This window comes from Bombina bombina, chromosome 4 (assembly GCF_027579735.1).
Source record: "Bombina bombina isolate aBomBom1 chromosome 4, aBomBom1.pri, whole genome shotgun sequence".
Lineage (NCBI taxonomy): Eukaryota > Metazoa > Chordata > Amphibia > Anura > Bombinatoridae > Bombina > Bombina bombina.
This window is the reverse complement of record NC_069502.1, coordinates 105,167,018-105,182,872: the sequence shown is the minus strand read 5'-3', so window position 1 is coordinate 105,182,872 and position 15,855 is coordinate 105,167,018. Positions and strand designations below refer to the sequence as shown.

Sequence of the window (15,855 nt, the reverse complement as noted above, 5' to 3'; positions counted from 1 at the left end):
TGTTTGGTTATCATGAGTCCCCTTATAGTAGACTTTGCAGCTCCCCATAAGATGTCATCTCGGACTAGTGAGTTATCATTGATTTGTATAAGTGTGTGATATCCCTACGGAGTTCTTCTCTAAATGGAATATCTCCAAGGATTTGGTGAGGCTTACGGCATTGGGCTCTGATGTGTGAGGTATTTGCTGAGTGGACATCGGCCAACACGGGGTCGTGGACAGACCAGGGACATAAAGGGATCCAGGATTCTGTGACTAGGTCGAGTGAGTCAGCTGTGGAAAATAGGTAGTCAATTCTGGTATATAGTTTATGTGGGTGTGAGAATTGTGCATAATCCCTATCTTGTGGATGGATGGTCCTGCAAATGTCGTAGTATCCTGAGCAGGACATTAGATTACGAAACCTGTTAGTTAATAGCTCAGCAGTCGAGTGTGTTTTATCTGTGTCAGTGGTCTTCCTGTCAATTCTATGGTCCCAAACCATATTAAAGTCACCAGCAACGGTGACTCTACCCTGTTTAACCTGTTCAAGCGTGTGTAAGATGTGTTTTAGGCATTTCGGCTGATGGGTATTGGGTAGATAAACAGAGGCTAGGGTGTAGACTACATGGTTCAATTTACAGAACAAGATGACAAATCTTGCTTGGGGATCCCTGATGACCTGGAATAATTCATAAGCAAGGCGCTTGTGGAGTAAAATCGCAACTCCTCTCGCTTTCTTAACAAAGGGGGCATATTCGACATGAGTGTAGGACTTGGAGGTGAATCTTAGGGGCTCGTTCACTAACCAGTGCGTTTCTTGTAGGAAAACAATGTCTGGTTTGTGATGTTTCAGTGACTGGTTTAGTAAACTGTGCTTATGAGGGAAGTTAAGGCCTCTAACATTGTGGGTGAGGATGCGTACCAGAGACATGCTCCAGTATTGAAGTGCGATGAAGGCTTAATTGGTGGATACTAACTATAAAATATTGGTGGGGGAAGGTAAAAGGATAAGGAGCAGGGGTAGGGAGAGTGGGGTAATATAAACACTAGTAAAGTGTCTGTAAATGTGGAGGAAGTAGTCCACCTCAAGAGAGCCCTAGAGTGGGCTTCTGAGTGGGGGGAGAACACTGTCCTGGGGAGCAGAAGTAGTAAGGGCAGAGAACATCAGCCCCGCTCTATGCATTATAAACATGTAACTTTAACAGGTAAACAGAAAACCTCAACATATACAATTTAAGTTAAATATAGAACATTTCAACTAATGTGTATCTGTATTTACTGGTGCGAACCAGGTAACAGTCCGGAAGAAACAATAAACTTTTAGTGTGCTTTGAGTTGCTACTGAGATCATGAGGTATTTACTAAGGATATAAGTCCCAGTCAAGATAGTCAAGAAATGACCCCCTGAGGCCTATTAACATCCAGAGGTTGGTGTATCTTAGGGCGTTTTATTCTCTGGTCTTTTGTTGACCATTCTGGTGCAGAGGCATGTAATTGTAGGTTGGGAGGCCCTTGTGTGGGTGGAGGATCATGCAGTAGGCCCCAAGATGTCAAGAGGGAAAGTCCCTGAGAGAGGGTAGTGACCACAGAGGTTTGGTTATCCTTGGTGATGAAGAGTCTAGTGGGGTAACCCCACCAATATCTAATGTGGGTTTTGCGCAAGATGGTGGTGACGGGCTGAAACTGCTGGCGTTACTGGAGGGTATGGGCCGAGAGGTCTGGGAGGAGCTGGACCTCTTTGAATTTTTTGCTGAGGGAAGGCTTCTTAAAAGCAGCTTGCATTAACCTGTCCTTGTAGAGGAAGCTGTGGAAGCAAGCTATGACATCTCATGGCTTATCTGGAGCCACCATCCTGGAGTGGAGGGCCCTATGAGCTCACTCCATTGTACTAGTTAGATCCGCTGGGGAGCCCACCAACTCCTGGAACAGAGTCTGTAGGTACTTGTGAAGTTTCCCTATGTGACACCGACTCTGGGATCCCCCTGAACCCTATGTTGTTGCACCTGGACCTGTCTTCAACATCTGCCAGCTTAAATTCCAATTGTGAGATTTGGTTTGCCAGAGTACGAAAGCATGTTGGATTGGTCAACAACAAAGACCTAGGCTAGGGCCTTGTCTTTCAGTAAGGAAATGATAAAGGTGACCCTTGACTGGTGAAACTGAAAGATGTGAGGATCATTGCGGAAGTGCAGCCTGCATTGATTAAGAAAACCCCTGCAATCAGTAGTACCTTCATACTTGTCAGGCAATTGTTTCCGGGGTATACTTCCAGAAGCAGAGGAAGAAGCCACAGTACTATGAGTAGAGACTGGTGGTACAACAACAGGAGCGGTATTCCTCACTTTAACTAGTAAGAAGAGTTGAGCGGTAATAGCCTCTAGCATGGAATCCATATTCTGCAACTGTGTGGTATGGGTTCCCAACCTCTGTCCCTGAAGATAAACTGCTTGTGCCACCTCATCTGGCTCCATGGCCCAAGTATAATGTAATGCTCGTGGGATACTCCTCTATCAGACCGAACTCGAGCCCGAATGAAAGGGAATATCCCAGAGCAGAGAAAGTTAGCAAGATTAGGGTAGCAGCACTCACCATAGGCAGGGTAGTCCTCAGCGGCATCGGTAGAGCAGTCCAAGGTAAACCACTATAATGGTCAGGCAGACAGGATTTGGCAACAGTAATGCAATCCAAGGGCAAACCACTAGAATGGTCAGGAAGGCAAGGTTTGGCAACAGAGAGGCAATCCAGAACAATAGGGGTTAATAGGCAGAGTAGTCAGACAAGCAGAGTTCAGCAGCAGTATATCAATCCAGCAATGTAGCGGTTTAACAGACAGAGTAGTCAGACAGGCAGGGTTCATAAACAAATAATCAAAAAGCAGTAATGATCTATCACACCCAGGAGCACACAAAGTAACAACTATACTTGGGCAGTGATAGAAAGGACTTACATAGGTGCAGGATTCACACCACAGGCGTCCGGACCAGCATCAGTGAGAGAGGAGCATGGGGCAATGATGTCAGTCCCAACACAGCCCCTGGCAACGAGCAGGGAAGGAGGCGCTGCGCCCCTAGCAATGGCTAGAGCGGCATTGCATAACAGAAGGCACACAGAATGCCAAAATGATTGTCTTTGTTGCTATGTTTCTTCTTCAGAGGGTGTTGCCTGGTATTTCCAGGCTGGACTGACCTTATTATCTGATATCAGATTGATATACTTTCTTTCTCCTCTGTGAAAAGCACATTAAGGCTAAAAGGGGCTGCTCTAAGGTCGTAACTCAAGCTACTGAGCCCGAGCTGTTATTTGTTCCAGGTAGAGTGTTTCTCTTTCTGAAAAGATTTAAAAACACATTTAGTTTTTTTCACTGTAAAGTTAACAATCAATTTAACAGTATAATGCTTATACATAACTCATACTGCACACATGCCCAGTATACCCATAAGGCCCCAGCCAATGTTCCCTCTAATTACTGTGCGCAAATAAATTAACCTGTGTAATTTTTGACCAAGAGGCTAAAATGTGTTGTCCTTACAAGTCAAATGCTAAATATATTGAAAGCTCACTTGTGTGAGCAAAATATAAATACCACTTCCTATACCCTCAATGACAGGCGCCAAGCAGAAACTAGCACTTGTATTGCAAGTAGTGATGTTGCAAACCTAAAAATTTGCATTCACGAATGGCGGACACAAACTTCCACAACTGTTCGCGAACGAGCAAACCGGGCGAACCGCCATAGACTTCAATAGGCAGGCAAATTTTAAAACCCACAGGGACTCTTTCTGGCCACAATAGTGATGGAAAAGTTGTTTCAAGGGTACTAACACCTGGACTGTGGCATGCCGGAGGGGGATCCATGGCAAAACTCCCATGGAAAATTACATAGTTGATGCAGAGTCTGTTTTTAAGCCATAAAGGGCATAAATCACCTAACATTGCTAAATTGTTTGGAATAACGTGCTTTAAAACATCAGGTATGATGTTGTATTGATCAGGTAGTGTAAGGGTTACACCCGCTTCACAGTGACAGACCAAACTCCCCGTTTAAAGGGACAGTCTACACCAGAATTTTTATTGTTTTAAAAGATAGATAATCACTTTATTACCCATTTCCCAGTTTTGCATAACTAACACATTTATAATAATATACTTTTAACCTCTGTGATTATCTTGTATCTAACCCTCTGCAAACTGCCCCTTTTTTCAGTTCTTTTGACAGACTTGCAGTCTAGCCAATCAGTGCCTGCTCCCAGATAACTTCTCGTGCAAATTTACACTACTGTTACAACAGATATGAGTGGTGGCACTGGGCAAGTGGGCCTTTCATACACGCTGGCAGGCAGGCAACTGCAATTAGATTACACTAGCAGACTGATGTTTCACAGTCAAAAAAGTTTTTTTTTTTAAATTTACACTACTGTTACAACAGATATGAGTGGTGGCACTGGGCAAGTGGGCACAGTATACGCTGTAAGCCTGGCACACACGCTGGCAGGCAGGCAACTGCAATTAGATTACACAAGCAGACTGATGTTTCACAGTCAAAAAAGTTTTTTTTTTTAAATTTACACTACTGTTACAAAAGATATGAGTGGTGGCACTGGGCAAGTGGGCACAGTATATGCTGTGAGCCTGGCACACATGCTGACAGACAGGCAACTGCAATTAGATTACACTAGCAGACTGATGTTTCACAGGCAAAAAAGTTTTTTTTTTTTTTAATTTACACTACTGTTACACCAGATATGAGTGGTGGCACTGGGCAAGTGGGCCTGGCACACACACTGGCAGGCAGGCAACTGCAATTAGATTACACTAGCAGACTGATGTTTCACAGTCAAAAAAGGTTTTTTTTTTAATTTACACTACTTTTACAAAAGATATGAGTGGTGGCACTGGGAAAGTGGGCACAGTATATGCTGTGAGCCTCACACACGCTGGCAGGCAGGCAACTGCAATTAGATTACACAGGGAAAAAAAAAGCAGACTGATGTTCTAGCCCTAAAAAGGGCTTTTTGGGGTGCTGTCATTACAGCAGAGATCAGATGAGTCCTTCAGGACTGTAGTGGACACTGAATACACTAGCCTAGCTATCAATTTCACTATTAAATCAGCAGCAGCTACACTGTCCCTCCTCTCACTAAGAAAGCAGCTTCCGAATGAATCTAAAATGGCTGCTGTCCAGGAGCTGGGAAGTTTTGGGAGGGGGGGGTCTGCTGCTGATTGGCTGGAATGTGTCTGCAGACTGTGAGATACAGGGTCAAAGTTTACTCAATGATAATGAATAGGCGGCGGATCAAACATCGCATATGTTCGCCCGCCGTTGCGAACGCGAACAAGCTATGTTCGCCGGGAACTATTCGCTGGCGAACTATTCGTGACATCACTAATTGCAAGTTAATGGTTAAGAATTGCACTCTGATAAGTATCAGGTAAAATCATTGTGACTGATCACAAAGGACTTCATAAAAACTGGTCTCAGGTATTATTTTCACATTATTTCAGGCTGTTTTTGTGCATAGACCAAACCAAACACACTGATGCAATTTTACATTTACTAAATATACAATATTCTAGATCAGACATCTTCAAACTTGGCCCCCCAGAGGTTTTGGAACTGCATTTCCCATGATGCTCAGCTAGCATATCAGCTGACTGAGCATCATGAGAAATGTAGTTCAAAACCTCTGTAAGGGCCAAGCGTGAGGATGTCTGGGGCCAAGTGTGAGGATGTCTGGTCTAGATTAATAAAGGAAATAATCATATCTGTTTTTTAATCCTTCACTATTGGTTGATCTTGGAAGTTTAAACCTAAGAATACATTAATGGCAATTTTAACATTGAGAAAAAATGTTATGCAAATGCCTTTATATAACGTCTTCATACATTGGGCTATCCAAGTAATTTGAGGTCCCTCAAAGAATTTAAGAAAGCAAATTTTAGCTTGAGAGCTATTTGTCATGCTGTAGACATCAGTATATATCTAAAACGTAAACGTTGTGGCTTGGTTAGGAGTCTGTAAATCAGCACAATGTTATTTAAAAATAAGCAAAACTATACATTTTACAGAAACACTCCCAGATGGTCTATAGAAAACCTATATAAATACATAATCTGCAAAATATTTTTGTAGTGTACAATGTCCCTTTAATATGTTGCAAAACAGTAATAAATCAGAACTGCAAATACACGTGTAAAATAACAACAATCATACAAGAAACAAACAATGTGTAAGTGACTTCATGACACATATACAACTGTTTATAGCATTGTGTATCTTTTTTCTGCATAGTTTACATTTTTAATATTTCGCTCTTTATATTCGTATCTGTAGTTACCATTTGCAGAAAATGATTCACACAATAAGTGTTAACTGAACAAACATTGCCGGGGTAGCACGCAAGTGATAGGTTAAGTTAATGCGGTCATGATATCTGAAGTCCTATAGTTAGCACGCATTTAGTTTTCTCTCGCTCGCTAACTTTTTACTTTTAACTTGTAACACGAGCATGGGATACAAGTTTATTTTAAGCGTTATTAGCGCTAAAGCAGGATCACTGAATACCGCTCCACTTAATCTAGCGCTAAATGTATAGTTGTTTTAATATGAAATATGCTGTGGCACTTAATGGCTAAATAAGTCTGTACAGACAAACTGTAACCAAACAAAGGGCTCTATCTATGTAGTTTCGAAATGCACTTCAGAGCCCAGAGTGAGCCTAGAGCTAAGGGTTAAAGGGACAGTCTACTCCATAATTTGTATTGTTTAAAAAGATAGATAATCCCTTTATTACCCATTCCCCAGTTTTGCATAACCAACACTTTTATATTAATACACTTTTAACCTGTGTGATTACCTTGTATCTAAGCCGTTGCAGACTTCTCCCTTATCTCAGTCCTTTGACAGACTTGCATTTTAGCCAATCAGTGCGGACTCTTAAATAACTCCACGGGAGTGAGCACAATGTTATCTATATATGACACAAATGAACTAGCTCTATCTAACTGTAAAAAACTATGATAATGCACTGAGATGGGAGGAGGTTTTTTAAAAGTTTCAAAATCAGTTTGAGTCTACATAGGTTTAACTTGCAGCAAAGAATACTAAATAAACAAAGCAAATATTATGATAAAATTAATATGGAAAGTTGTTTAAAATTGACTACCCTATCTGAATCCTGAAAGTTTAATTTTTACTAGACTGTCTTTTTAAGAAGTAGCTGTCATCAGACCGCTGCTTCTTTACACATTACTATGATGATCCCCAGGACATTTCCAACCAGGGAGATTGACAGCCCCTGGTCGCGCACAAATGGCTGAGCATGAGCAGGGGTCAGGTTGCACACTTGCGATGGTGTGCAATGGTAAATGCAGGCAGCAGATTGCTGCCCGCTAGACGTAATGCCGGATGGTTAGGTTAAAAGATGAAGGCTCCTACCTGCCCGGTCTTTCTTAAATGTGGGCAAAAAACTGTATAGATATTTGTTCAGCCATGTTAATATCTTTATAAAAAAGACAATCATCTTTCATTACATTAAAAAGTAATTCATTGTTACGTGCTCATTTATGTTAATTTTTTTTTCTAGGGAACCAACTTTCTTCTTATGTTGTCATCCGCATTAAAAGACAAGGATTACTTTGAAAAGCCAAACGAGTTTTATCCTCAACACTTTCTTGACTCTGAGGGAAATTTTGTAAAAAACGATGCATTTATACCTTTTTTAGCAGGTATGTAACCCATCCTTATACATATATTTTTTTAAATGAAATGCGTTGACAAAGACAATTCTTTGATATCATATGAGGAATCATCATCTTGGTCAATAGAGACACAAAGATTTATGCTAAACTTTGTCATGGGAAATAGAAAATCACATACATCTTCACAATAATTAGACAGTGTGCTTAACATGGTACTTTATCTCTAGTTAATGATCACATATCACATTCTAAAGGTAGCAAACTTTATTTGAAGAGATCACAATAATGTTACAAAACATTTCAAACAATACACAAACTTCAAAGTAAGGCTACAGTCAATGATTAGTTTGCAACTACACAACAATAATATGATGAGCTTCTCTCTAGTCATTATTATGAATAATTTTAAACACTGCAGCATCATGGCCATGCAGCTATTAAACTTAGAGGATGCATTTGTCTTCCAGCAAAAAAAACTGTATTAAGCAGCATTTAATTCTTTTGTGCCCTACTGTAATGTAAGAAGCAGTAGTCTCCCCCACCTCTGATGAGGCAGATTGAAATCACCCCTAAAACACTCACTTGGGGTGATTGACAGGCTCTTCTATAATACGATTGGTCGCACAAGAGAAAGGGGTGGCACTACACACTCAAGCAGGTGTGTAATGTTATGTCTGTTGCCTGTTTATTGTAAAGCCGTGCAGACAGGTTTTCAAGTTGAGAAACTTGTCCGCACGACCATTGATACATGGGGGTAGATTGATCATGCAGCGGATTCTGCAGTCTACCCCAGATGTTTCAGGTCCACCTGGTGAACAGCCAATAGGATTTCACTTGCTCTCATCCTATTGGCTGTTCACCAGCCAATAAGATTTTACTTGCTCTCATCCTATTGGCTGGTGAACAATAGGAATGCAAGGCCAATAGGAATGCAAGGTACCCCTATAAATATGGGGTACCTCGGATTTAATCTTCAGTATGCGGTGGACGATCGCATGAGGAGGAACCTCCATGCCTCCAAGGAGCACCGTCACAGGGAACTGCCGCTAAGGACCATCACTGCCTCTGAGGATCCCCACATCTGGAAACACTGCTATGCATCTCCGCGTGTGTGAATGAAGATGATGGACCTTTCTGGAAGAAGATCTTCTTCGCCGGACTTCAAGACCTGAAAGTATCTATTTGGGGCTTTAGTGTTATTTTTTTTTTTTACGGTTTTTTTTTTTTTTTTTTTTTAACTTAGGGCTTTTTTGGGCACTTTGTAAAAGAGCTAAATGCCCTTTTAAGGGCAATGCCCATATATATGCCCTTTTCAGGGTAATGGGTAGTTTAGGTTTCTTTAGTATTAGGTTTTTTATTTTGGGGGGTTTGATGGGTGGGGGTTTTTACTGTTAGGTAGGACTTTGTTTATTTTTAATGTAAAAGAGCTGTTTAACTTAAGGCAATGCCCTACAAAAAAAGCCCTTTTAAGGGCTCCTGGTAGTTTAGCATTATATTAGGGGGTGTTTTTATTTTGGGGGCTTTTTATTTTCATGGGGATTAGGTTTAATGTTTTAAACTTTTTTTTTAGTTTTTTGCAATCATAGCTTTTTTTTAAAAATATTTTATAATTTTAGGAATTTTTTTAGTTTTTGTAAATTTAGATATTGTTTAAAATAAATTGCGGCTAGATTACGAGTTTTGCATTAGAGGCTGTGCGGTGCTAATGAGCAGTTTTGTTTTTTTCAGAAACCCGTCGTTAAAAGACAAGAAGTGAGCGTTGAGCAAAATTTTGCTCATTACTGTACTCCAATACCAGCGCTGCTTAAGTCAGCAGTAAGCTGGTGTAACGTGCTCATGCACGATTTCCCCATAGGAATCAATAGGGAGAGCCATCTGAAAAAAGTCTAACACCTGCAAAAAAGCAGCGTAAAACTCAGTAACGCAGCCCCATTGATTCCTATGGGGAAATAAAAGTTATGTTTATACCTAACACTCTAACATGAACCCCGAGTCTAAACACCCCTAATCTTACACTTATTAACCCCTAATCTGCCGCCCCCGACATCACCAACACCTACATTATATTATTAACCCCTAATCTGCCGCTCCGGACACCGGCGACACCTACATTATATTTATTAACCCCTAATCTGCCCTCCCCAATGTCGCCGGCACCTACCTACATTTATTAACCCCTATTCTGCCGCCCCCAATGTCATCGCCACTATATTAAAGTTACTAACCCCTAAACCTAAGTCTATCCCTAAACCTAACACCCACTAACTTAAATATAATTACAATAAATCAAAATAAAATTACTATCATTAACTACATTATTCCTATTTAAAACTAAATACTTACCTATAAAATAAACCCTATGCTAGCTACAATATAACTAATAGTTACATTGTAGCTATCTTAGGGTTTATTTTTATTTTACAGGCAAGTTTGTATTTATTTTAACTAGGTAGAATAGTTATTAAATAGTTATTAACTAAATAATAACTACCTAGCTAAAATAAAGACAAATTTACCTGTAAAATAAAACCTAACCTAAGTTACACTAAAACCTAACACTACAATATAATTAAATAAATCAACTAAATTAAATACAATTACTTAAATTAAATTAGCTAAAGTACAAACCCCCCCACTAAATTACAGAAAATAATAAACAAATTTCATATATTTAAACTAATTATACCTAATCTAATAGTCTAATAGCCCTATTAAAATAAAAAGCCCCCCAAAATAAGAAAAAAAATAGCCTAAACTAAATTACCAATTGCCCTTAAAAGGGCCTTTTGTGGGGCATTGCAACAAAGTAATCAGCTCTTTTACCTGTAAAAAAAGATACAAACAACCCCCCAATAGTAAGACCCACCACCCACACAACCAACCCCCCAAATAAAATTGAATAGAATGCAAGCTCAATCCTATTGGCTGATTGGATCAGCCAATTGGATTGAACTTCAATCCTATTGGCTGATTGCATGAGCCAATATGATTTTTTCCACCTTAATTCCGATTGGCTGATAGAATTCTATCAGCCAATCAGAATCTAAGGGACGCCATCTTGGATGACGTCACTTAAAGGTACCTTCATTCAGCTTTAGTCGTCGGAAGAAGAGGATGCTCCGCGTCGGATGTCTTGAAGATGGACCCACTCCGCGTCAGATGGATGAAGATAGAAGATGACATCTGGATGAAGACTTCTGCCCGTCTGGAGGACCACTTCGCCCGGCTTGGATGAAGACTTCTCCCGGCTTCGTTGAGGACTTCGGCCCGGCTTGGATGAAGATGTCTGCCGGTAAGTCGATCTTCAGGGGGTTAGTGTTAGGTTTTTTTAAGGGTGTATTGGATGGGTTTTATTTTTAGGTTAGGGACTTTGGGCTGCAATAGAGCTAACTGCCCTTTTATTTGGGGGGTTGGTTATGTGGGTGGTGGGTTTTACTGTTGGGGGATTGTTTGTATTTTTTTTACAGGTAAAAGAGCTGATTACTTTGGGGCAATGCCCCGCAAAAGGCCGTTTTAAGGGCTATTGGTAGTTTAGTTTAGGCTAGGGTTTTTTATTTTGGGGGGGCTTTTTTATTTTAATTGGGCTATTAGATTAGGTGTAATTAGTTTAAATATCTGTAATTTGTTTATTATTTTGTTTATTATTATGTTAATAACTATTTAATAACTATTCTACCTAGTTAAAATAAATACAAGCTTGCCTGTAAAATAAAAATAAACCCTAAGCTAGATACAATGTAACTATTAGTTATATTGTAGCTAGTTTAGGGTTTATTTTACAGGTAAGTATTTAGTTTTAAATAGGAATAATGAAGTTAATGATAGGAATATTTATTTAGATTTATTGTAATTATATTTAAGTTAGTGGGTCTTAGGTTTAGGGTTAGACTTAGGTTTAGGGGTTAATAACTTAAATATATTGGCGGTGACGTTGGGGGCAGCAGATTAGGGGTTAATAAATGTAGATAGGTGGCGGCGACATTGGGGGCAGCAGATTAGGGGTTCATAAATATAATGTAGGTGTTGGCAAAGTTGGGGCAGCAGATTAGGGGTTAATAAATTTAATGTAGGTGGCAGCGGTGTCCGGAGCGGCAGATTAGAGGTTAAAATTTTTATTTTAGTGTTTGCGATGTGGGAGGGCCTCGGTTTAGGGGTTAATAGGTAGTTTCTGGGTGTTAGTGTACTTTTTAGCATTTTAGTTATGAGTTTTATGTTACGGTGTTGTACCATAAAACTCTTAACTACTGACTTTTAAATGCATTAGGACTCTTGACAGGAGAGGGTGTACCGCTCACTTTTTGGCCTCCCAGGACAGACTTGTAATAACGGCGCTATGGAAGTCCCATAGAAAAAAGACTTTGCAAAGTTTACGTAAGTCGTTTTGCCGTAAGGCCAAAGAAGTGTGCGGTGCCCCTAAACCTGCAAGACTCGTAATACCAGCGGGCGTAAAAAAGCAGCATTAGGACCTCTTAATGCTGCTTTTTTACCCTAACGCACAACTCGTAATTTAGCCGTTAGATTTTAAATTATTTTAAAATTAAAATTAATTACAGTTAATTTATGGGGGTGTTAGTTTAGGGGGGATAGTTATTAGAAAAAATAGTTTGCTTTCTGGGTGAGGGTGGGCGACTTATAGGTTACTTGTTTAAATTAGATTTTTGCGTTGTGGGTTACTTGCGGTTTAAAATGTAATAATTAAGTTAGTTTATTTATATTTTATTTTAAAGGCGGATAAGTACTTCATTTTTAAATGATATATTGCGATTTGTGTATTTGGTTGTTTAGTGGTTAATGCGTGTATTAGATAAATTGCGATGTGGAGGGTTCTCGGATTAGGGGTTATTAATTTTATTTTTACCTGCGATATTTTGGGCATGGCCGACATAGTGGTAAAGAAGTGTTAGGTTTATTATTGTGGGGCAGCTCAGACTACACATTATTTATACAGTTACAATGCATAGTGACTGTATAAATAATGTAGACACTGACACTATAATAATAAGCATTTGTAATCTATAATGTACATACTGAAGTGTATGTATAAGTGTCAGTTAGTACATGATTGATATAAATGCTTATTTTTTCAGTGTCAGTGTCTACATTATTGATACAGTAACTCTGCATTGTTACGTTATAAATTATGTGTGAACGGAGTTATGGAAATTGCCGATCGCAACTTCCGAAAATATTTAACGACTATAGGAATTAACATATACATCAGTGTCAATCAAACACTGAACGTTTGTGGTAAGCCATGCCTCTCGCTCATGGCAAATTGTGTGTTTCTACATCTGTAGCTTAAAAAAAAAATTAGACTGCCCTCTAGGCAGGCTTATCGAATAGTATATATATATATATATATCAGACTCTTGCAATTACAGATGTTTAACTTCTTAACAGTTACAGATGTCTACTATGTGTAGACAGCTATTAAAAATAACAATGACAAGCCCACGAATAAAGAAAAGGAGAGCAATATATATTTATTTATGACTTGTCACTCTAGCTAAATTACCTAGAAACATATCTGTCACCTAACACCAACAAGCAAGCTTGTAACAAAGACTTATATTATTATCTCTCACCACAGATCTTCTGTCTAGGGGTTCACCACTCTACTTCTTTTCACCTTTTTAGACACCCAGCTCAAATCTACTTCTCTGCCCCTTATTCCACCTTCAAACCCAAAATATATGGGATTTTCACTTATATCTATATTTCCTAGGAGGTATAAAGAGTCAATTTCAGCTACTAATTATTTCTTTAAATGTCGATGTCTATTTTTTTAAATAAGGTACACCCATATTGCTCTATAATTCAGAAAATTAAAGATTAGACCATTCAGAGGCTTGTCTGTTAAAGGGGTATACAATTTGTGTCTTTTTTATATTTGTAATATTAGCAATTAAACAACACATCACAAAATGTCTTAATACAAAATAAATATTTGTAAAACAGTTATATAACAATTATATTATAAAAATCCAAGAGCAGACTAGTGAACCACCAAGCATGTTGTGTATGTTTGCCTCATTTCCTTTGCTATAGCAAATCACGGACCAGATATAAATCACCTCCTGCACTGATCTAAGCAATTACTTTATAATGTGGCTAGATTAGCAGATTTCAGCATATAAGTAAGCTGTATGCACTCAAACTTCATTCTGCATGTACATTGCACTTGTACAATATTTTACTATAATTAATAAAACATTCTATGAGGAAATTTTTTTTAGCTTAGTTTTGATGTAAAATATGTAATTATAACAGAATACTGCAATAAGTGTGGTTATTTCACAGCATGTCTGAGTAACTTACCATAACACCTTTGTATATAAGATATGTTATATCTCCTTTCTTTTAAAGCATGGGATACAACACCTCTGAACATACATACTGTATATAAAAGAGAAAAAAATAATTCTCACTGATGACTCTTTTATAGACTTTGGTTAATTTATATCAAGCAAAATATACATTTGACAACCCTTTAAGGGACGTACAACCCATCATTATTCTTTCATGATTCAGATAGAGCATATCCCTTTAAACAACTTTCTGGTTTACAATTATCCAGTTTTCTTCATTTTTTTGGTATCCTTTGTTGAAGGTGCATCAATGCATTACTGGGAGCTAGCTTTACACTTTGGATAACAAGAGGTATATACTGTATACGCAGCCACCAATAAACAGCTTTCCTACAGTAGTGTATTGCTGAGTTTGAGCCTACCTAGTTATGCTTTTCAACATAGGATACAAAGAGAACAATGCAAATTCGATATAGAAGTAAATAGGAAAGTTATTTAAAAATATGTGCTCTATCTGAATCATGAAAATGTAATTTTGACTTTCTGGTCTGTTTAACGTATGTTTACATAAGAAGATGAAGGGTAAAGTGATATAAACACAAAATTATTATTATTATTATTATTATTTTTACTATTATTTTGTAGGTCCGAGAGTATGCGTTGGAGAAAATTTAGCCAAAACTGAGATTTTCCTGTTCTTCACAAGGCTGCTGCAAAAATTCACATTTCAGCTTCCTCCAGGTGTTTCAGATGTTGATTTTTCCCCGGCGCCTGGATTTACCAGGGGGCCTAAACCTTATCTCATGTGTGCTGTGCCTTGCTATTAGAATATGTTAATAAATGGTATAAAAATTATGATTGGAAGCTTTGTAAACAATAAAAAACACACATTTAATATAATTAATTACTTTTAATTACATTTTTATTTTAAGTGTGGATATGTGTAATTTTTAAAATATGGGCAAGATTACGAGTGACACGCTAACCGTTACATGCAAGCGATATTGGGTTTATCGCGACTGTTTGTGTGTGTCAGATGTAGTGCTCTTATTACAAGTTGAAAGAAAAAGCGATCACTTGAGCGCTATTGAAGTTAACGCGCGTTGGTATAGCGCAACCTCAGAGCTCTGGTAAACTGTTTCACAAAACAAAAAAATGTCACAAAACACATAAAAAATACATTGAAAAGTACAGTTACACTCATAAAACCACTTTCAAATAAAAATGATTAAGAAAAATATTGCCATAAAAAACGGCTCAAAGTTATGAGGTCTCAGTTGTTAGGGGAAAATAGCAGGCAAAGGGAGTTAACAAAGAGATACATACATACACATGTCTAAATATGTATACAGTAGTGTATATACAGACATATATACACAAATAAACACATACGTACATTTGTACACACAGGGATGTTGGGGAGCAGCGGAATAGAGGTTAATAGCTATATTATAGTGTCAGCAATGTTGGGGTGTGGGGGAATAGGGGTTAAAGACTTTATTATAGTGGCAGCGACATCAGGGAGTGGCGGAATAGGGGTTAATAACGTTTATTAGTGGTGTGTGTAGAGCAGTATTGTGTGTGATTTGGTCAAGTGCCTTTGTTGCCAAAAATGTTGTGGCTGCCACAGATGTTGTTGTGGCTGTGGTGTCTGTTGAGGAAGAGGCTTTATAGTGGTAGTCTGTTTGATGACTGGTTTGTTTCTGTGCATTTTTGTTTTTTGCATGAACCAAAAAGAAATGATTGCTGTGAGATAATATTTCAAGTTATGTAGTGTAAATGTGCTGTTTGGTGCACTTTTACTGTTTGAGCTTTATTGAGAAAAAACAAATAATACATATTTTTTTCTTAAAGGGACACTGAACCC

At 38.5% G+C, this 15,855-nt stretch overlaps 1 pseudogene; it reads left to right on the top strand.

The window, feature by feature from the left end:
- The window catches only part of LOC128655956 (cytochrome P450 2K6-like), a 466,864-nt pseudogene extending 451,976 nt beyond the window's left edge, over positions 1-14,888 (top strand).
- Positions 14,889-15,855: the final 967 nt, after the last annotated feature.